The sequence below is a fragment of the Meleagris gallopavo genome, chromosome Z (genome assembly GCF_905368555.1).
Source record: "Meleagris gallopavo chromosome Z, MGAL_WU_HG_1.1, whole genome shotgun sequence".
Taxonomy (NCBI): Eukaryota; Metazoa; Chordata; class Aves; order Galliformes; family Phasianidae; genus Meleagris; species Meleagris gallopavo.
This window is the reverse complement of record NC_139435.1, coordinates 59,575,880-59,595,981: the sequence shown is the minus strand read 5'-3', so window position 1 is coordinate 59,595,981 and position 20,102 is coordinate 59,575,880. Positions and strand designations below refer to the sequence as shown.

Here is a 20,102-nt window from a genome sequence, read left to right as displayed (position 1 = left end):
AGTTTCCTCTGCTCTTCACCTCTTCCAATACAGTACTTAATTCAGTGATTCTTATCATGTACTGTAGTAGGCACATTAACCAACAGGGGTCACATTTACATGCTCTACTGGAAAAGAACTTTTAGCTGAAAGTGCTCTAATAGTTCAGAACCCGCTGTGAAACATATGTGAAGAAACATTAGCCACCTACATGTGTTAGGAATGTAAGGAAGACTAAAAGACTGTTGTACAAAGTGCCAAAATAATTGAAACTTAATGAGGATCTTCTTGAGGCAGAAAATGACCTCTCATTCCAGTGTCACTGAATTTTCACTCTCCATCGAGTGCCTCAAAAATGAATCAGTAAGAAAGTAAGACCACAAGGAATAACCCAATTCTACTGAGCAGCATTTTTTTATTAACTATTGATTTCTTCTAGGTGTGGGTTATAATTTTTTATTTTATTTTTTTCTTTTCAGTGTAAAATATTAAAAGTACCTTTCAATGAGCTGACTTAGGATTCTTGATCTTCCATCAAGGCTGAGGAAAACTATTGTTAAATAATCAAAAATTTCTTTCTAGTGAACTAAGTTGAAAGAAATCCTGCAGCTTTTGCTGTAGAATAAATCAGTAAACTCAAGCTCGTTTAGGGAGAACTGCATATTGCAGACTCTGGTATTTGCACTAGCTTAATTTATCTTGACTTTTGATTGACAGCAAAACCTAACTTGGCTGAAGTGTATATGGTTCTTTACAATTGTGTCAGTTTTAGCTGGCACAATTTTTCATGAAACATGATTAACAAGTCTTATGCTTTAATCTACACATGACCAAATTTCTTCAGAAGAAATTTCACTTATTTAAATATATGTTACATTGAAAAGTAAGCATAGACAGGACTTATGGATTCTATTACTGATTCATTTAAAATGTAAGCTGAAGGGTGCATTAAAGTAAGCATAATCTTGGAGTTGTTGATTGGCTTCCTTTTTCTATGAGTTGTAATGCATTTTAGATGAGAAAAGTACAATTAATCATGCATTACATATGTACTAGGCAATTATTAGCTCAAACTAACTTTGCACAAGGAAGCTGGTATTTTCATTAAGTGTTAATAAATTCCTAAGATCAATTTTCACTGATGTTCCATCAGTTCAATTTCTTTTTCTTTCTTTTCTTTCCTTCTCTTATTTTTTTTTCTAAGTCCTCTTAGTAACATTTCATTTGATGGTTCGCACAGCTTTATTTCTGTAAGCATAAAAAGAAAGCTAGTGTAAATGTCAGAGGTTCAATATCAAGCTTAATGTGATCAAAAGCAATCTGGACAAATTGTAATCATAGAATCACAGAGTCAAAGAAAAAGTTGGATTTGAAGTGATCTTAAAGATCATTGAGTTCCAATCCTTCTATTGTGGGAGGGCTATCCAGGGCCTCATCCAACATGGCCTTGAACAATTCTAGGGATCCAGCGTACACAACTTCTCTGGACAACCTCACTACTCTAAGTAAAAAAATTCATCTTAACATCTAACCTAAATCTGCTCTCTTTTAAAGCCTTCCCCCTTATCCTGTCACTATCAGACCATGCAAAAGTCTGTCTCCCTCCTGCTTATAAGCTCCCTTTGAGTTCTGTAAGGCTGTAGTGAAGATTCTTCAGAGTCTTCTCCAGGATGCACAAGCCCAGTTACCTCAGCCTTTCTTCATAAGAGAAGTGTTCCAACCCTCTGATCATCTTTGGGCCTTCCTCATGACCCACTCCAACATCCCCATGTCTTTCTTGTGCTAGAGGCCCCAGACTTGGACACAGTACTTCTGATAGGGCATCATGAGGGCACAGAGTAGAGAAGAGGGAGACAATCTCTTCCCTCTACCTACTGGCCATTCCTCTTTTAATGCAGTCCAGGACACAGTTGGCCTTCTTGGCTGCAAACATGCACTCTTTGCTCATTCAATGTTTTCATCCACCAGAACCTCCAAGTCCTTTTTGGTAGTGCTATTCTTAAGGAGTTCTTCTCCCAGGCTGTACACATACCTCTGATTGCCCCAGCGCAAGTGAAACACATTGTAGTTGGCCTTGTTGAATCTCAGATGTTTCCTTTAACATAACATGCGCTAAAAACAGACAAAATCCAGTTCTTAGATCATTCTTAGATCATGCATTGACATCAGGCTCTCAGCAGAAGATCCACAGGCAGTGTGTGATTCTACTCTTACAGAACTGGAAAGTATGAAAAGTACTTTCAGAAACTAGTAACAAAATATGTATTTTTTTTATTTCATCGAATTTATCTCAGTAACTAGCGCAAATTTTTTTTTTTTTTTTTTTACTTTTTTTTTTTATTGTATCGGTCTTGCTTCTTCCACATAGAGTGTAAGGAGTAAGAGAGAAATAGAAAGAATGAAAGTCAAGGCAGTCTACTTTTGCTCCCTTTCTGAATTTTCCTAGCCAACTTGTTCAAAAATACGGAGCAGCACCATACATCATGTTAAAGTATGTTATTATAACACATGGTACTGGTTTTATTGTATCTTGATTTTTCACTTCTGTGATGTCTTGTTGGTCTTTAGAAAGGCAGGAAGTCAGTCAATGGTGTCTTGTTGACGTGAACCACTGCAGTTTGTTGTAGGAAGTGTCTGTTCTGCTTTGGAATTCTTCAGTTTTTTTATCTTCTTCATAGCATCGTTTTGGTTGCCAGGGGCAGCAGTTGGTTCGCAGGGATACTTCTGTTTGGTTCATCAGGGCTTACTTTAGTTGCATTTATGTTTTGTTCACCAGGGGTAAAACTAGTTGCCAGGGGTACTTACATTAGGGGCGGTGGTAGTTGCCAGGGGACAGGGACAACAGCATTTCCATAGTACATGCCCCTTCCATGGGGTAACCAGCAGTTGATGACATGATTGTTGCACAATAGGCTGCTAGGTATGCATGACTGCATGCCGGTCCTCTCCTCTGAGACAACCCCCATGAGTCAGTTTCAGTGCCTAAAAGAAGCAACAGCTGGTTGCTCCTGATCACCCAGCCATATATGTTTCTCTTTCTGCTGTGCCCATGGTAATCATTAACTCCAAAAGCTTGTTGCGAGGGTTATGTCTCGGATGGGTGCTGCTGAGCAAGCTTTGAGCCAAAAACTGTTCCAGCTTCTTACGCCATCCTGTGGCTCAAAGCTTGTTAACACTGTCCCATGATGGTACTAAGGAGGAAAGCAGCGAGGGAAATGAGGTACATGTACAAATTCTGAATTTGATTTATACAATGATTGAACACTCAGTACTTAAGATAAATCACATAAAGTAATGGATCAAACAAAGTCAAAACACAAGTGTTGCAAATGCACATAACAGAACTCGCCTTACCCATGGATTGCCAAGAGGCCAGGAAAAGTAATGTAGTACCTAAGCCAACTTCCAGATTCCTTGGATAATTTAAGTCAGGTTAGCAGCTTTAGCATGTACCAGACTTTCACATATAATATTATTACAAACAATAAACATATCAATGTTAGGATTAATAGGATCACAACTGGGTGAAGCACAGAATTAAAAATTCCTGTTGCTGTTGGTGACCATCCAAGAAGTTTTTCTCACAACGTTGTTCTCCATCCTTCTTCACCCTTTCCAGAACATGGTATATCTCTTTTGTAACAACAGTACTTAGAACATTAATTAGAATTATATGATATAGAGAAATATGACATAACTGGAACTGAATAATTAAACTCACAACCCATAATGTTATTAAAGTTACAAACACAAATATTTGAATAATTCCTTGTATGTATAGTAATATTACCTCTTCCAATAAAATTGCAAGAGGTTCTTGTATACACACATCTTCTTCTGATATAGATAAGCACTCTTTTAAGGATCTTACTGGGGTACATCTCAAAATGGCAAATATTTTGCTCAGTGTCAAGACAAATGTCTTGAACCTTGATGGTATTACTCTCACAAACAAATCTTTGTTGTTCCCGTTCAGCACATGCACCAACATCAACAGTGTGCCATTTGTTTCCACTTTGTTGGGCCCATACTCTGTGTTCTAGTAAGTAGAATATAGCCCCATTTGATTAAGTCCTAGCACAATGGTTGGTATATGGTATTGTTAGGAAAAAAGCTGTAGCATAGTTATTAAATGTTTTGTAAGTAAAATTAAATAGATGTCACCAAGATTGAAATTCTCTTTCAAATTTGTTTGCATTATCCCAAATCATCTTTCAAATCACAGTGGGTAAAGTGCTTCATTTACCTTCTACAACTTATTGCTAGGGAGATATTATTTTCAGTTATGGCAAGTACATCTACAATTAACTGGTTGTCTTTTGTACTAGTTCTTTCCTATTGAGGTAATAAGTCAGATAAGAGCCAGTGACAGTAACACGGATGATGCCGCAGGGATCCCAGAGAAAGGAGCAGAGTGAGACGGGAACTTGTGAGTCACAGTAACAGGATCAGCATTTGTTAGCATGTAGAAAACAAAAGAGAACTTCCCTGTTCCAGGGGAACCACGGTTAGAGGAGGCATACCTGGAAAGCAAAATAAAAAAACATTCTGGTGTGAAAGGAACCAATGTCAAAAGGTAGGTGAAATCCAGATGGTTAACATTGTACTTTCCCCTGATTGTCTTAAGCATTCCAGATGCATTTGTTAAGAGGCTCTTTGAGGACTAAAGGGACAGTAACAGTGTGGGACAAATCAATTGACACGCTTCGCCCAGGGTGTAATTGTCCCAATAGGTGGATCTTTGAGTTAGAGACAATGGGGCACAGTCGTTGCCAGTGATGAAAAAAATTCCTCTGATTCCTTTTCAGTCAACAGGATCTGATCTCCCCTGTCAGGGATACTTTCCACACATATTCTGTCTCTGATTTCCTAGGGGTGTGACCAAAATCTTTATTTTGGCTAGCTCAGTAGCAGAATAGGGGACCTCCTTGATACTAACATCAAAACACCCACCTTTGCCCTCTCAGTTGCATTCTCAGTTTCTATCACAGGGCAGGGAAGGACCACTGGATTTTTTTATTTGTCTTTTTGGGCTCTCACATCCTCCAGGTTTTCTCTTATACAAGTCACTCCTTGGGGAGCTACCATTAATCTCCCTCTCATTTACCAGCCATTCACGAAGGGCTTGTTGAAGTAAGACTATTGACTGTTTTTCTTTAACTGTCCCCTAAGATCTTTTAGTTGGTCCTGCAGTTTTATGACCAATTCCTGATACAAATAGATACAAAGAGTACAATAAAACTATTTGAGAGAGCAAATTAGCAGCTACAAAACTTTTTTTCAACATAGTCAACACTACTAGCTATGGATTTTTGCTGGTGCTGAACAAGAGCCTGTACATCTGCTCATAAAAATCTACATAGTCCTCCATCACATGGCTTATCTTTCCCATCAGTGTTACCACTGATATTACACATCATCCATTGTCTCACTGTTCTTACAACCACTATTTGGTCAATGAACGTTCAGCAAACATTGATGAATGTCAGTGGGTGCAATTTTTTCTGCATGGGGGAATTCAATGACACACCTGTGCTTCATACGCACTTCCATGTCAGACACCATTCTGTCAGACTGCCCCTCTGCTGCCATCTGTCACATGGCAACAAAATGTAATGGAATATTGGCAGGAAGTTTCCACATCTATGACCTTACCACCAACATCTACCGTTGATGTTGTGGGCCAAAGTAGTAAAATAGGAACCGTTAAATGCAGAGCAGCCCTTGTAGGTTCTGACAAAGATTATTACATTTCTTTTGATGAGGATTAAGTATTTAGCATTCACATAAATTATAGATATTTCATAATAAAAGACAATAAAGCAAAACGATATAATATATATATAATACTGCCCACCAAACTAGAGCTCAGAAATACGAGTTGTTTGTTTGTTTTTTCGTTTTTGCAGCCAAAGCTGTAGTTGAGGGTAGGGAGGCTTTGCAGAGAAAAGGGCTTCAAAAATGATCAGAGGGCTGGAGCACATCTTTTGTGAAGACAATCTGAAAGAGCTGGATTTGTTCAGTCTGGAGATGAGAAGGCTTTCCATAAATAAAGGGAGATTATAAACAGTAGGGAAATCAACTTTGTACATGGGAAGGCAGTGGTAGAACAAGGAAAAATGGTTTAAAACTAAAGGAAGAAATGTTTAGATTAAACGTTATTAAATAATTAAAATTTTCCAGTCAGACAGTGGTGAGGTGCTGGAACAGACTACCCAGAGAGGTTGTGGATGCCTTGTCCCTGGAAGTGTTCAAGGCCAGGCTAAATGCAGCCCTGGCCATCCTGATCTAGAGCTTAATCTAGTAGTTGGCAACTCTGCCCACTACAGGGAACTTGGAACTAGATGATCTTTGACATCCTTTCCAATCCAAATCATTCTATGATTCTGTGATTCTATGAATCTGGATAGGCTAGGTCAAGCTGAGTCCAATCACAAGATATTTGAGAAGACTAAGTGCTGGGTGCTGCACCTGGATCATAGCAACCTGACATGGCAATACAGACTTGGGGAAGTCTCTGGAAAGTTGCTCATCAGGAAAGGACCTCTTGGGTTGCTGGTCAACAGCAAGATGATACTGAATTATCAGTGTGCCCAGGTGGCCTAGAAGACCACGGGCATCTTGGCGTGCATCAGAAACTATTTCAGCAGTTCTATGGAAGGGAATGTCCCTTTGCCCTAGTGAGGCTACACCACACTGACTGAGTTTTGGGCCCAGTTACTACAAGAATGATATTCAGTTGCTCAAGCACATGCAAGAAAAGAACAGTGGAACTGATAAACAGTCTAGAGAACAAGATTTATGAGAAACGGCAAGGAGAATTGAGCCTGTTAAGTCTGGAGAGAGGAGGCTAAGGAGAAATCTCATGGTTCTCTACAAACTACCTGAAAGGAAATTGCAGCAAGGAGAGTGTCTCTTTTTTCAGGTGACAGATGATAGAACAAGAGGTAGTAGTCTCAAGCTGCACTACTACTTGGTGGTTTAGATTGGTCACTAGAAAGAATTTCTTCATGGAAGGGGTTATTGAGTGTTGTAATAGCTTCCTCAAGGAAGTGGTGAAGACTTATCCCTGGAGGTATTTAAAAGATGCGTGGATGTGGCAGTAAGGAATTTGGTTTAGTGATAAACTCATTAGGTCTTGTTAGTGGTTGTACTTAATAATCTTAAGGTTTTTTTTTTTTTTTTTTTCAAACTACATGATGTTGTGATTCCACGATACATTAACTTCAGCCATTTTGCTTTCAGGCTGGAAGCTCTTGATACTTTATTTCAAAACACAAAGATTACTCGCTCCACAATTTTTCATTAAAGTAGGGGGAAAAATATGTAAAAAATTCTAAAAATTTGAAATTCTACACTGTTTATATACTAACCTTGCAGTAGATTCAAGGTCTCAACATGATTATTTGCACTTCTGATTCCATGATGCTGTAGAGAAAAGAAGTAATCAGTTTGAACAGAAGTTAGCTTTACCAACTGAGAAAAGGAAACAACCCAGAAAAATTAATTGCATCATATTTCAAATTGCTACTGGAAGCACTTTAAGTCTAGAAGAACCATAGGATGCCAAAAATATAAAGAATAAAAAATATACTGAAATGTCACAGTGATCACATTTGTTGCTCTATAAGGACATTAGGAAAGAAGATGGAAAAAAAGTAGCAAAATAAAAAAAATTTGATTCCAAGCTTTAGTAAATGTTTAGAATATTGTCATTGCACTGAACAGCTTCTTACTGAGTTCTAAAAATATCTTTAGTCATAGGTCATGTAGGAGGACTTTCCAATTACTTTTCTATTGGAGTCACTTGTAAAATGCTAAACTAAAAAAGCTGCATTTCTCCTTTTCAGAATATTAGAAAAGTAGTATCAATGAAAATTAAGATATATTCTCCTTTCCAAGTATTTGTCTCAGATAATAATTTTCTACTTTCAAGATTTTCTAAGATAAAAATGAAATCTGATGGTTTTAAGTTGAACAAATCTTAGACAATGAAGGATGGATTTTATTTCTTTCCTGCTAACTCCTTTCTATAAGCCATTTTCAATGTTTATTCTGCACTTTTTGTTCCAGTCTTCATTTCCACTATGTTTAACATTTATGTGACCAATTAGACAGGCACAGGAGTGCCAAATCAGCTTTGGAAATGCTTTCATTTTCAGAGAATTCATTATAACTCTCAACAAGCTATAAATTAACCCAAAATTCTGTTAGTTCATAATTAGATAATTTAAAATTAAATTTTAACTAGAAATCACTATACTCTGTCCATTCCTCTGGTTCTTGTCTCGTTCTAAAGGTGGTGAATTCTAATAAAATGGAGTGTGCTGATATAAAGAATAGTAAGCTGTAAGAAATCATATTGCAACAACAACAATAATGATAATTTGTCAGACAATCAACATCTGATTTTCTTTTCAAATTGGACTGCGACAAAATTAATTCTGGGATTCCTGAAGAAATGGAAGCATATTTTACTATCTATACACATATATCTGCCAGTTATATCCCATTTTATTTTATTGATTTTATTTTCATCTTGCTCTTTCCTTTCAAAATTCAAACAGCTTTATACTTTGTAAGTTTCAGGAACCACAGGAAAAAATAATGTTGACAATAATTTTTTCCTATTTATTCTTCAGTGTATGAATTTATTTTGAAAGAATATGATATAAGGAGATAATACAGCTGAATCAAAATCTGACAGAAGTAGGACAAAATAAGATATGTTTTACAAACTGTCCTTGATAGTGCAAAGTGCTGCAATACATTTTGTTTCTAAGTTTGGTAATTCAGTACTCTACACACTTCTAGATCATAGTGCCAGTGTTCATATTTGTATTTTTCATTTTTAGTGTGCCCCTCTTAGTTCTTTAATGTAATTCATACATACAATGCTAATTCATGAAAAATTCTGTCAGGTCTGTATGTCCTACATTTTGATTATTAAGTAAAACTAATTTAACTTTTTGTTATCTTTTCTAGAATGACTATTAATATTTCTTAATAAATAATAATAAAAAAACCCAAAACCAATAGCATGAAAAAAACATGAGTGAAAGGATGAATGAAATATACATCAAAGTTAAATATAGAGAAAGAACAATAAAATACACTCAAGAGCAGTTTTAGAGAGTCAGACACATTCTTATTTTGTTAACAAATATCAGCATTTATGAACTTCTGTAAAAAAGCCATATAAATGAAGAGTCATGTTGGCACCTTCATTGTATTTGAAGTGCAAATGTAATTCAGATGTTTATTTAGTACTATTAAAATCTAATTGAAATAAGATTTAAAGCATACTCTAATTTTGTCAGATATTTCTAGTGAAATAGGAGGTGAAAAAATATTAAATGTGTATTTTAATATACTGAAGTCATAAAGAAATACCAAAAAAGTCAGTCTTAATATTGTCTCATGACTGGAATTGCCTGTGATAGAAGATAATATCTAACATGTAAAAATTATTGATATTGTTCAGGAAAGGCTGTGATTTCGTCAAATGTAGAGGTATTGCTTACTGAAAGATAGGTAAGAAATAAAAATATTTGATTTTCAGAAAATGTCACTGATCCTTTTCACGGAGGAATTATTTTTCCAATCCTTTACTTTTAATAAAAAGAATATAAGTAGAATGCATTTTTGACTGCCATGCTGAGAAGTAAAATAAAACACAAACCACTGTATCTTTTCAGAATCTGTGAAGAGATGATTTGTGGTCAGAGTATCAGAGACTGATACTCTGGGAAAAAAAACAGGTATTAGAGACATAAACCATATACTCGTAATAATTAAATTCAGTAACTGTTACTTGGGAAACTTTCACACAGTTTGCTAATGCAAAATTATGGAAACCTTTATTTTTAAAAACAAAGTAACAAACAAACATGGATATTTATCTGCAGGACAAAAGAATCCTTTTAGATTCAATTGGGCTTTAGAGGGTTTATGATGTGTTTACTATTTTTCCATTTGAAAATTTCTTTTATTCTCTTTTCTTCAAAATAACTGAATTGAATGTACACTTTGATCTCATTCTTATGCATGAGACAAAAGGAATTATTTTGCAACTCAGTAATTAGACTACCATCTTTCTGCTTTCAACCACATCTCTGAAATATAGCCTGCAGAAGTCTGTGAGGATAGCTGGCATAATGGAAATTTAGGACAAAACATTGTATGAGCAGTGAGCAACCACTCTTACTACTGCCCATGAAGAAAAGAAGATTGCTGATCACAGAACGCTGATATATATTTATATAAAGATTCGTAACAGTTAAGGAAGAACTGGAGTAGGAAAATTTTACATTTTTTGTATAATGCAGCTTAGCAAGAAAAATTGTTGCATGGTAATAGAGATTCCATCCTTAATTTACCATGAGTTTATATCTGTTTGGTATGCCTTTTTGCATCATACTCTTTTTCGATCAATCAAAATAAGAGACTGATCAGATATGTAAATTTGAGCTGGAGAAAACAGCAAAAATATAATGATGGAAATGTTTATCAAGCAGTGTCTATCAGAGGAAATACTAACGAGTTCAATTTATTTTTCTTACTTTAAAAAAATAGATAAGCTTTCAGGGCTCATCACTGCAGTAGTTTGCAGCAAGAATTTTGCCACTTAGGGATCTTGTTTTTGCTGCTCATACAGTCTCTGAGACTCTTTCTATTCTTTTTCCTCCTGAGATTGATCAAAAGTGCATTAAACAGAAGAACAGATCACTGCCTATACATATTTTTTTCTTTAAATTCTGATTGGTACTGCCAAATAAGAAAATTTTTTCAAATAAGAAAAAAAAGATCAAAAATAAAAGGAAGTGTCTTTGACTAGGTTTATTAGCTAAGAGATGCTGCCTTTGCTCATCTTTTCTTAACAAGACAACTAACTAACTTAAAAGTATGCTAGATGGAAATAAATTTTCTCTTTTTTAATTTCATTTATAAATAACAATTTTTGTTTACAGTTTTCTCTGGTTCAAGTATTAAATGTGCTGACTCCTTCAGTGCAAAAAAGGTTCTTGAGAATAGAAGAAGAAAGAATAACAAAAGTATGTAAAATAAAAGTATTTGGAATGAGGCTTGAAATCATGGAATGGAAACAGGAGGCTATATACGATTTTGTAAATCCTACTTTTAATCTATCAATGAATCATAAAAAGAAAAAAAAAAGAAAAAAAGGAAAAAAACAGTAATGTTATTGGAAATCAAATAAATAGAAATATTTATGAGGCATGACAGGTGATTTTTTTTGTTGTTGTTGAAAGGGGCAATGTTTCTGTTTAACTAACAATTCTATATTATGATGGTTTAGACATATGGGAAAAGAACAGTAAAGAACAGTGTTTGAACAAAGCAAATAGTAAAAATAATAGAAAGAAATGTTGCTCTCGATATGCTCCATCTAGCTTTGGAACTTGTTGAAAAATCTCTTCAATAGTTATTTTCTATGTGGTGAAGTCCCTCACCAAACTTCTTTATTTCACAGAATTCTAGAACCTTTTCTTTTTCAGTCACTGAAGTCTTGATGAAATTTTATTGCATCATGGAAGATTTAATCCATCTGGGAAACCTGGCTTAAAGAGAATACTAAGAACAAAAAACTTTGAACAATAAGTCCCACAGCTCAAGGTTGTGGATTTCTAGTGAAAAATGTTCTGTTTTCTCATGTTTGGAGAGCTGGGTTTTTTAATAGGCAAAATGATGAGGTTTTTGTTTTGTTTTGTTTTGTTTTGTTTTTCCCCAAAGGAAACAGACATTTTTCACACAAACAAGAATTACTCTTCAGAAAACCAGTTTTCTGTCAAAACAATTTTAATGGAAAACTTAGAACCATCTGCTTTACATCACTACAGTGAGCAGAATTTGAAGATAGTTTTGTACAGCATACAAGCAATTCTAAGTAAATGTTTCTCTACCAGCTTGCCCAGCCCAACTGACATATCACATTACAGAAGAGTAGTGTTCACTAGAACTCAATTTAAGTCTTCTGAGTACTTCCATACCTTGAATAAGTTGATTATACTATAACTTCAGTAAGTTATATTTTTTTTCTATTTCTATCACTGCTAGAAAGCAAGTTAAATATCTGTTATTTATCTGTTTGACAATATTAATGGAAAGAAGGGATGTACAGTAGGCACATCTGTTCTGATAATTAAATTATGGCCTACATAGTAAACAAGGTGATCTGAACAAGGCATACCATCTGTGTTCCTTACAGATTGCTTCCTTATTATTTCAATGCATTCTAGTGTGCATTCTGTTTGTGTCCTGTATCTATCTAGTTAGCTGAGCTTTTTCTCTTCATATGTTGTTTTGTTTGCATGTATTTTCAATATGACAGTGTTCAAAGTGATATCAATTCTGATTGTTTGCAGAATTCCAGGAAAATGTATGTGAACCTATTCTGAAGAAACTGAAGGAAGAAACAACAACAAAAAAGATTTACTGAGAAATGCAGTACTTGCTAATTAAATAGAGCAAAAATATTTTTTCCATGTGAAATAATGCATATTCTATTTTCTAACAATGGAAATGTAGCCATTAAATGACTTTCTATTTGAAAATAAGATGAGTATTCTTAAATACACATTTGTAAATACTTGAAATATTCTTTGTGAAACCAAATCCACAAACCCCTTTTCTTAGCTTGCTTTATTGTGCAAATATTACTCAGAAAGATTTGTCTAATATCTGCTGAAAATCTTTGGTATCAATTGAGTTGACAGTTTAGATACAGGGAAAAATGTCTATCCTAATTTCATAGCTATGCTAATAACATAAAATCTTCCTGAACTCAGAAAAAGTAATGCACAAGCTGATGACTGTGTTTTAGTAGTGTGAGAAATGGTCAGACATTCGATTAATTATAAAAAGAAAAAAATAAGAAAAGATATATTTATAAGAAAAAATATACATAAGGTGACACAAATGGTATAAACAAGGATCCTTGCTGAGCAGATGTGCACTTCATAAAAGCATTCTGAAAGAGTTCAATGGACCCCTTGTTTCTAGTGTATTTGCATATGAATCTCTTCTGAGGAACAAGAAGCATGGGAAATAATTCTGACATTACTGACAGAAGAACTTTTCATAATATTCACGACACCTTCAGAGTTCAAGCTAAAAGATTATTTCTCCTTTATCTCCTGTAACATTCAGTATGACTTCATGTATCCTTACTGTAGAGAAAGAACAGATAATAATCACATTCTTTATGTAATTAACACCTATGTAATTTTATTTTCTGAACTAAAAAAGTATTAGGTTTTTTTTTAATATTTCTTCACAGTTTATTTACATTTCTCTTGTTATTCGTGTCTTTTTTCTTTTGACTTTCTCCATCATCATTTAAAGATGATGTCCAAATACAACACTGTAACTCCATCTCAGCCAATAATTCAGTAAGAACAAAATAAGGTTATGTTTGTATGCATTTAGAGGAGAAAATATTCTGTAAATATTACATCTTTTGTAACTGTTGTTGTTGGGGTCTAATAAAACTGTCCAGGAGGCATTTCACATTCTATTTTCTATTTTCTTGAGCCAATCCTGACAATAGTTATCTCATGTGATATATCCCTTAAAAGGAACTCGTTTATTCTGCAACACCATATGAATGTCTTCAGTCTTTAATAAATATTACTTCTACTCGCTACTTCTTTAATGCTCTTGCTAGTCAACTATTCTAAATCTGATTTGTGAATTTATCTTCACCTATATTACACTTGTCCTCAATGAGCTACTTCAAAATTTATGTCATTTCTTGAGTAGAAAACAAGGCATAAGCTTGTGGAATCCTATGAAATCCTATGTTTCTTGTTCAGCCTTTCAAAATTACTCATTATATACATTAAAAAAAAAAAACACAAAAAAACAAACAACACAGTTACATGATTTTATCTAGATAATTCACTTGTCTTCACAGAAAAAGTCATGTGTTGGATATCTTCCTAATTCATGATCTACACATTTTTGGATTCACAGTTTATACATAAAAATAGAGGTTTTATTACAGTACTTTATGATATATTAACATATATTTCTTATTTTGAAAGTAGACAAAACCAAATGTAAGAGATTTTTTTTGTCTTCTAAGCACACAGAATTCAGTTACGTTATGTTATCTTATCTTATCTATGGTTGAAGCAGTCAGAAACAGTAAACTCAGCAAACACCCCTCCCTAGCACCACCCCTGTCACGTTTACATTGCACTAAATGATGTTATGATATGGAATACTGAAAACCAAAGATCTCAAAATCATGACAACCCCAGAATAAAAGCAGAAATGCAGAAGTAATAGTCCAGATACAAAGAAAAGGCGAGGGGGGGCTGGACCTGAGCCAGCAATGCTCATAGGACAAGGGGGAATGTTTTTAAACTGAGATAGGGGAGGTTTGCATTAAATATTAGGAGGAAGTTTTTCACACAGAGGATGGTGACACACTGGATGAGTTTGACCAAGGATTTTGTGGATGCTCCATCCCTGGAGGCATTCAAGGCCAGGCTGGATGTGTCTCTGGGCAGCCTGGTCTAATGTTGCACATAGCAGGGAGGTTGAAACTAGATGATCATTGTGGTCCTTTTCAACCCAGGCCATTCTATGATTCTATGATTCTATGATGTATATGTAGAAGAACAGAAAATGACCTGCAGAAGAGTTTTCTTCTTAGGTGTCAAAGGTTAGCTACATGGAAAGCTCAGCTAGACAGAGTGATACAAAGGGTGCCATAAACTCTTCTAAAATGTCTTCTATAACTGAACACTACGTATTTGTACCTTACCTATACCTAAGTGTTATATGCCAAGATAAAGAACCATTATTGCATTATAATGAGTGATCAGAACATGCTTCATGGAATTCTTCTCACATAAAGGATAACTTTCCTCAGTGTATATATTTCAATTAGGAAGTTGTAGATAACAAGAACATAACGCTGTAGCTCAATTCAACCCACAATTCTGTGCTGAATAGATGTAAAATCAGATGTATCACAGTTCCTCAACAAATACGTACTTTGAATTATAAAACGTTCAAGGAACTGAAGAATTTACTAATACTGTGACATTTACTGGAAAACAGCTATTGCCTTTATGTTTCAACCTAAAGTTTAAATCACATTCCTGTGTCTATCTGTGAAATGGATTAATACACTGACAAGCACAGTATGAAATCTTGTGCAAGAAACTTCAACCTGTGAAGGCAAATGTTTTGTTTTCAAGGAGGACTCCTAAAGAGTATCCTGAGGTGCCTGTGAAGAAAGTGGACACAGAGATGTTCTCTTTTGATGTAATTAGACTGGCATAATCCTTTACAGTGTTTGAAAATATTAGAGAAATATTCATATTCAAATTACTGAAATGAATGCCTTACTAAATTTTGGTAGTAGATGGATTTTTGTGTGTTTGATTGGATATCTGTTCGTAGATATGCTAGGAGAAAGCCCCAGTGAAGTGTTCCTTATCCTATTTTATTTGCCAGGAAAGCTGCACACAGGACGGGAAACTGATGATCCAGTGACCATTTATCTGCTGTTGACATGAACATTTGGGAAATTTATTTATGATTTATTTTTCCTTTTTCTTTTCCATTGCCCATCTTAACTCAGGTTGGTATTGTGACCTTTCCAGAACTCTCCCTATTTTTTTATAATTAGAATTGTCATGCTCCATTTGCCTCTGTTCAAGAGACTTTCATTTTTTTTTACTGCTTTTTCAGTCTGATAAGTGAAAAATGAAGTTGGTGGGTGTATTAGTTTCAGCTGAGATGGAATTGCTTTCTTCAGAGTGTCTAGTATGATGCTATGTTTTTGATCTAGGAGAAAAACAATGGTTTTAGATGGTTATAGATGATACTAAACAGTGTTATACAGAGCCAAGGCCATTCACAATGAAGTGCCCGGGGAACTGAGATGGAAGAGAATTGGGACATCTGACTTAAACTGGCCAAACAGATATTCCATACCACATGACATCATGTGGAACAAGTTCTGAATAGAGTGGAAGTTCATCTTGCTCTCTTCCTCTGCTTGGGGGTTAGCTGGGCATCAGTTGTGAGTGGCGAGCAATTGCTTGTGCATCATTTGTTATGTAGATTTATCTCTCTACATATATGCCTTATATGTAGTTATAAACTTTCTCCTTTTCTCTATTTAAGTAAATATTTTTATCTCAACCCACGAGTTCTATTTTGTTTTTCTTGATTCTGTCGCCTATCCTACTGAGAAGTTGGGAGTAAGCAAATGATTATGTGGTACTAAGCCACCTGACAGGTTAAATCACAATAGTGTTTTTTGTTTTGTTTTGTTTGTTTGTTTTGCTATGTTTTCTGTTTACTCATTTGCTTATTTTTTGTTTTTTTCTTTGTGTTCTAGTTGTATTTTTTTTTTCCACTATGGCATATGTCTCAATTTTCATGACTTTCTGTAAGTTGAAAAATTGCTAGCAGAGATTAAGAGGCTTTGAAATGAAGAATGACAGTGATGAGAGAGAAGAGAGTGCTACGTATTTGAAGAAAACTGTAGAATGAAAGAGCATTTTACAGACTCCCTCAAAAAGAAGATAGATAAATATTCAAAGATACAAATGTGAGCCATAAATATCAGTACATAACAGAAAGGATGTGAAAAGTCCTCATCATTTTTAAAGTCATTCGAAAGCATATTTAATCTTAAGGCCATGTAGCCATCATATCAAATAAGTATTATAATTCGGCTAAAAATCTTACGACACCATTTAGTAAGTACCAAATATAGTAAAAATGATGCAGTTTTTCTTCTTTTCCACAATCATGGGGTTTGTATATTTGACAAAACAATAAACATGGAATATATTGTCCTTCCTTACCTATAAAGAAGTAAATAATTCAAATTCAGTATTGCTGCTGCAACTTGTAGATTTTCAGAGGGTTGAGATATCTGTATAGATGATAGCCATCAAAAGCAGCATATGACATGATTGTGAATAGCCATGAGCTAAACAATATCAAGTAGTAACTAAATATTTTTAGGGCAGTTTCAATTAGACAGTGACTGTTCAAATCCCAGCGCATCTGTCTTTAAATCAAACTTTCAGAATATTCCATCAAATTTCCTGGTTTTAAGATAATTCTTAAATATATATATATATTATCTATATTTTTTACATATTGAGATGAAAGAAATGATATGCAATTAAAACTAAATTCAATTTTAAATTAGAATTTTAACATTAGAACTTAAAACATTTCCAGAACAAAGTTCTACCATTTTTCATCATCCCTAATTTTAACCCACTAGGTACTAGCTAGGTCACTTTCTTGGATCTAGGGTACTTATAAATAGTGTTTCAATGGAAATAAATTGGAGGCATTATTTTTGAAGCAATCTACATGTATCATACATTTATCACGAGAAAAATTTAAAGGGGTAAAGCATACCAGATAAAGTAGATATAAAATAATATGTGCAGGAAAAAAATACTTGCTGTGTACTATAGTCTCCTAAGTTCTTGGCTTCTATAAATGTTATTTTTTAAATTATCCTCAGAAACAAACAGCATTCAAGGGCACTACTTGGCTCAAGCAGGAGTGTGAGTGATAGTAAAAGCAAGAGAACGAGTCTGAATTTCACAGAGAGAAAATCTCATGGTTCTCAGCTACACTCCCTATACAGATATTAATGCTTCCTTCCCATTTTTGTCTTTTGATTACATTTCTTTGTGTTACATACCTATTTTTTTGAACAGAAAATTTAATGTGATCACTTTTTATCTGTTTTCCTTCCTTCCTTCCTTCCTTCCTTCCTTCCTTCCTTCCTTCCTTCCTTCCTTCCTTCCTTCCTTCCTTCCTTCCTTCCTTCCTTCCTTCCCTCTTTTCCCAACAGCTCTGCTGCCTTCATTTCTTTTACAGATATAAATAGTTTAGATTCCTTTCCTGAACTGTGTAATATCTCTAACAGATAGATGTCTGTGATCATGGCAATTACTATTCTATTCAGCCCTTGCTGGTCAGTTACGAATACAAACTTTCTTGAGGACATTCCTCTGAGAAGGTACAGGGAAAGATGGTATTTTACAAAGCTGAACAAACACTTTGGGATTTACAGGTTCTCACTTTACTATTTAATTGATTTCTTTTCAACTCCAGAAAGTGCGTAAAAAAATTCTTAGGAGTGAAAGGACAGATTAAATCCCTGTAAATAGTCAATCAATATTCTTCTCACAAATCCCTGTGTCTGTATATCCTGGATTTTAGAATAGTTAATTTGAAGCCATATAAGGCAGTAACATAACAGTTTCTTTTTTCTCATAAAGTTGTTCTTATTGATGTATCTTCTACAGATGACTTACAAGCAAGAGGAGAAGAAACTTAAGTATTAATTTACAGAATAATTAATAAAAGAAATGGGAAAAAGAAACAAAACATTTTGAGGTAAGATACTGATTATTTGAGTCTCATTTTGAATTACTATAGCTAATAACTCTAATAAATTCTGAATTATTGTAGATAATAAAAAGTTGTTCAAACAATATTTACCTGCCTTTTCTACAGAATACTTGTCATTTCTGGAATAATAAATCACAGTACTTTACATCCTTAGTTACTTTCTATGAGTGATTTGATGTATTTATTCAGTCCATTTTCCCAACTTCAATATATAACACTAAATTATACTGAAGTTCACAATCACATAGCAGAACATAGAAATATGTGTTAAAAAATAAGAAATAATACTTTTAACATTTGTTGAAGATTATATTTTTTTATGTATATAACACAAGTGAAAAGCTCATTTAATATTGTCTTTTTTTTTTTTTTTGGAGACTTAAACATCAGAGCAACTACTTAAAATCTACATAACTTCCTTTTCCATATTAGCTAGTTGCATTAAATAATATAAAATAAAATAAAATAAAATAAAATAAAATAAAAAATAAAATAAAATAAAATAAAATAAAATAAAATAAAATAAAATAAAATAAAAATAAAAACTAATTTTTCAGTGGAAAGTTGTTGAGCTTTGCTGTTAAAATATAATTTTTAAATGGAGAATAAATATTTTTATTGCTACCTAATCCTAAACAAGTGATGAATTTCACAATGCTTTGATACTCAGAAATGTTTTCCTAAGTTCAAGAGCTTGATATCTATTTTCAGCTAAATTATAACATAAAGGATAAAATAATGATTTTTTTTTTTTTTCATCTGGGATATTATCCGAGGACTGCCTATACACATATTGACAGGAAGAACTAAGACAAAAATAACTATTAAGCAAAATAATATTTTTGAAAAAAGAGTGAAAAATAAACATACACAGACATTCTTGAGATTCAATCAGAAGTGCACCCTTTGGATTTTATTTAAATAACACAATAAAGAAGCAGCACTGGTAGTGAAAAATCTGATCTTAATGCAAAAGTGTATGTTAAAGGATAATATGATATTGTTCTTCTTGTGCTGGGGGCTCCAGAATTGGATGCACTACTCTAGGTGGGGTCTCACAAAAGCAGAGTAGAGGGGCAGAACCACCTCCCTTAACCTGCTGGTCATGGTTCTCTTGATGCAACGCATAATACAGTTGGCTTCTGGGCTGTAAGCACACTTTGTTGGCTCATGTTGAATCTTTCATCAGTTAACATCCTTAAATTGTTCTCCTTAGGGCTGCTCTCAAGCCACTCTCCACCCAACCTTGTATCTGTGCTTGAGACTGTCCCAATCCAGATGCAGCATCTTGCACTTGTCTTTGTTGAACTTCATGAGGTTGGCATGGTCCCAACTCTCAAGTCTGTCTACATCCCTCTGGGTTGCATCCCTTCCCTCTAGTGTGTCAACTGTACAATTCAACTTGATATCCTCTGCAAACTTGTTGAGAGTGCATTCAATTTCACTGTCTATGTGGCCTACAAAGATGTTAAATAGCACTGATCCCTACACCTATTCCTGAGGAATGCCACTCATCACCGGTCTCCACTTGGACATTGAGCTGTTGACCACAACTTTCTGAGTGTGACCATCCAGTCAATTCCTTATCCAGTGTGTGGTCCATTCATCAAATCTATTCTTCACCAATTTAGCATCCAGAATGTCATGCGGAACAGTGTCAAATACTTCTCACAAATCCAGGTACATGAAGA

At 34.4% G+C, this 20,102-nt stretch overlaps 1 pseudogene; it reads right to left on the bottom strand.

Moving 5' to 3' along the window:
* The window catches only part of LOC146542327 (uncharacterized), a 203,642-nt pseudogene that overhangs the window by 59,886 nt on the left and 123,654 nt on the right, over positions 1 to 20,102 (bottom strand).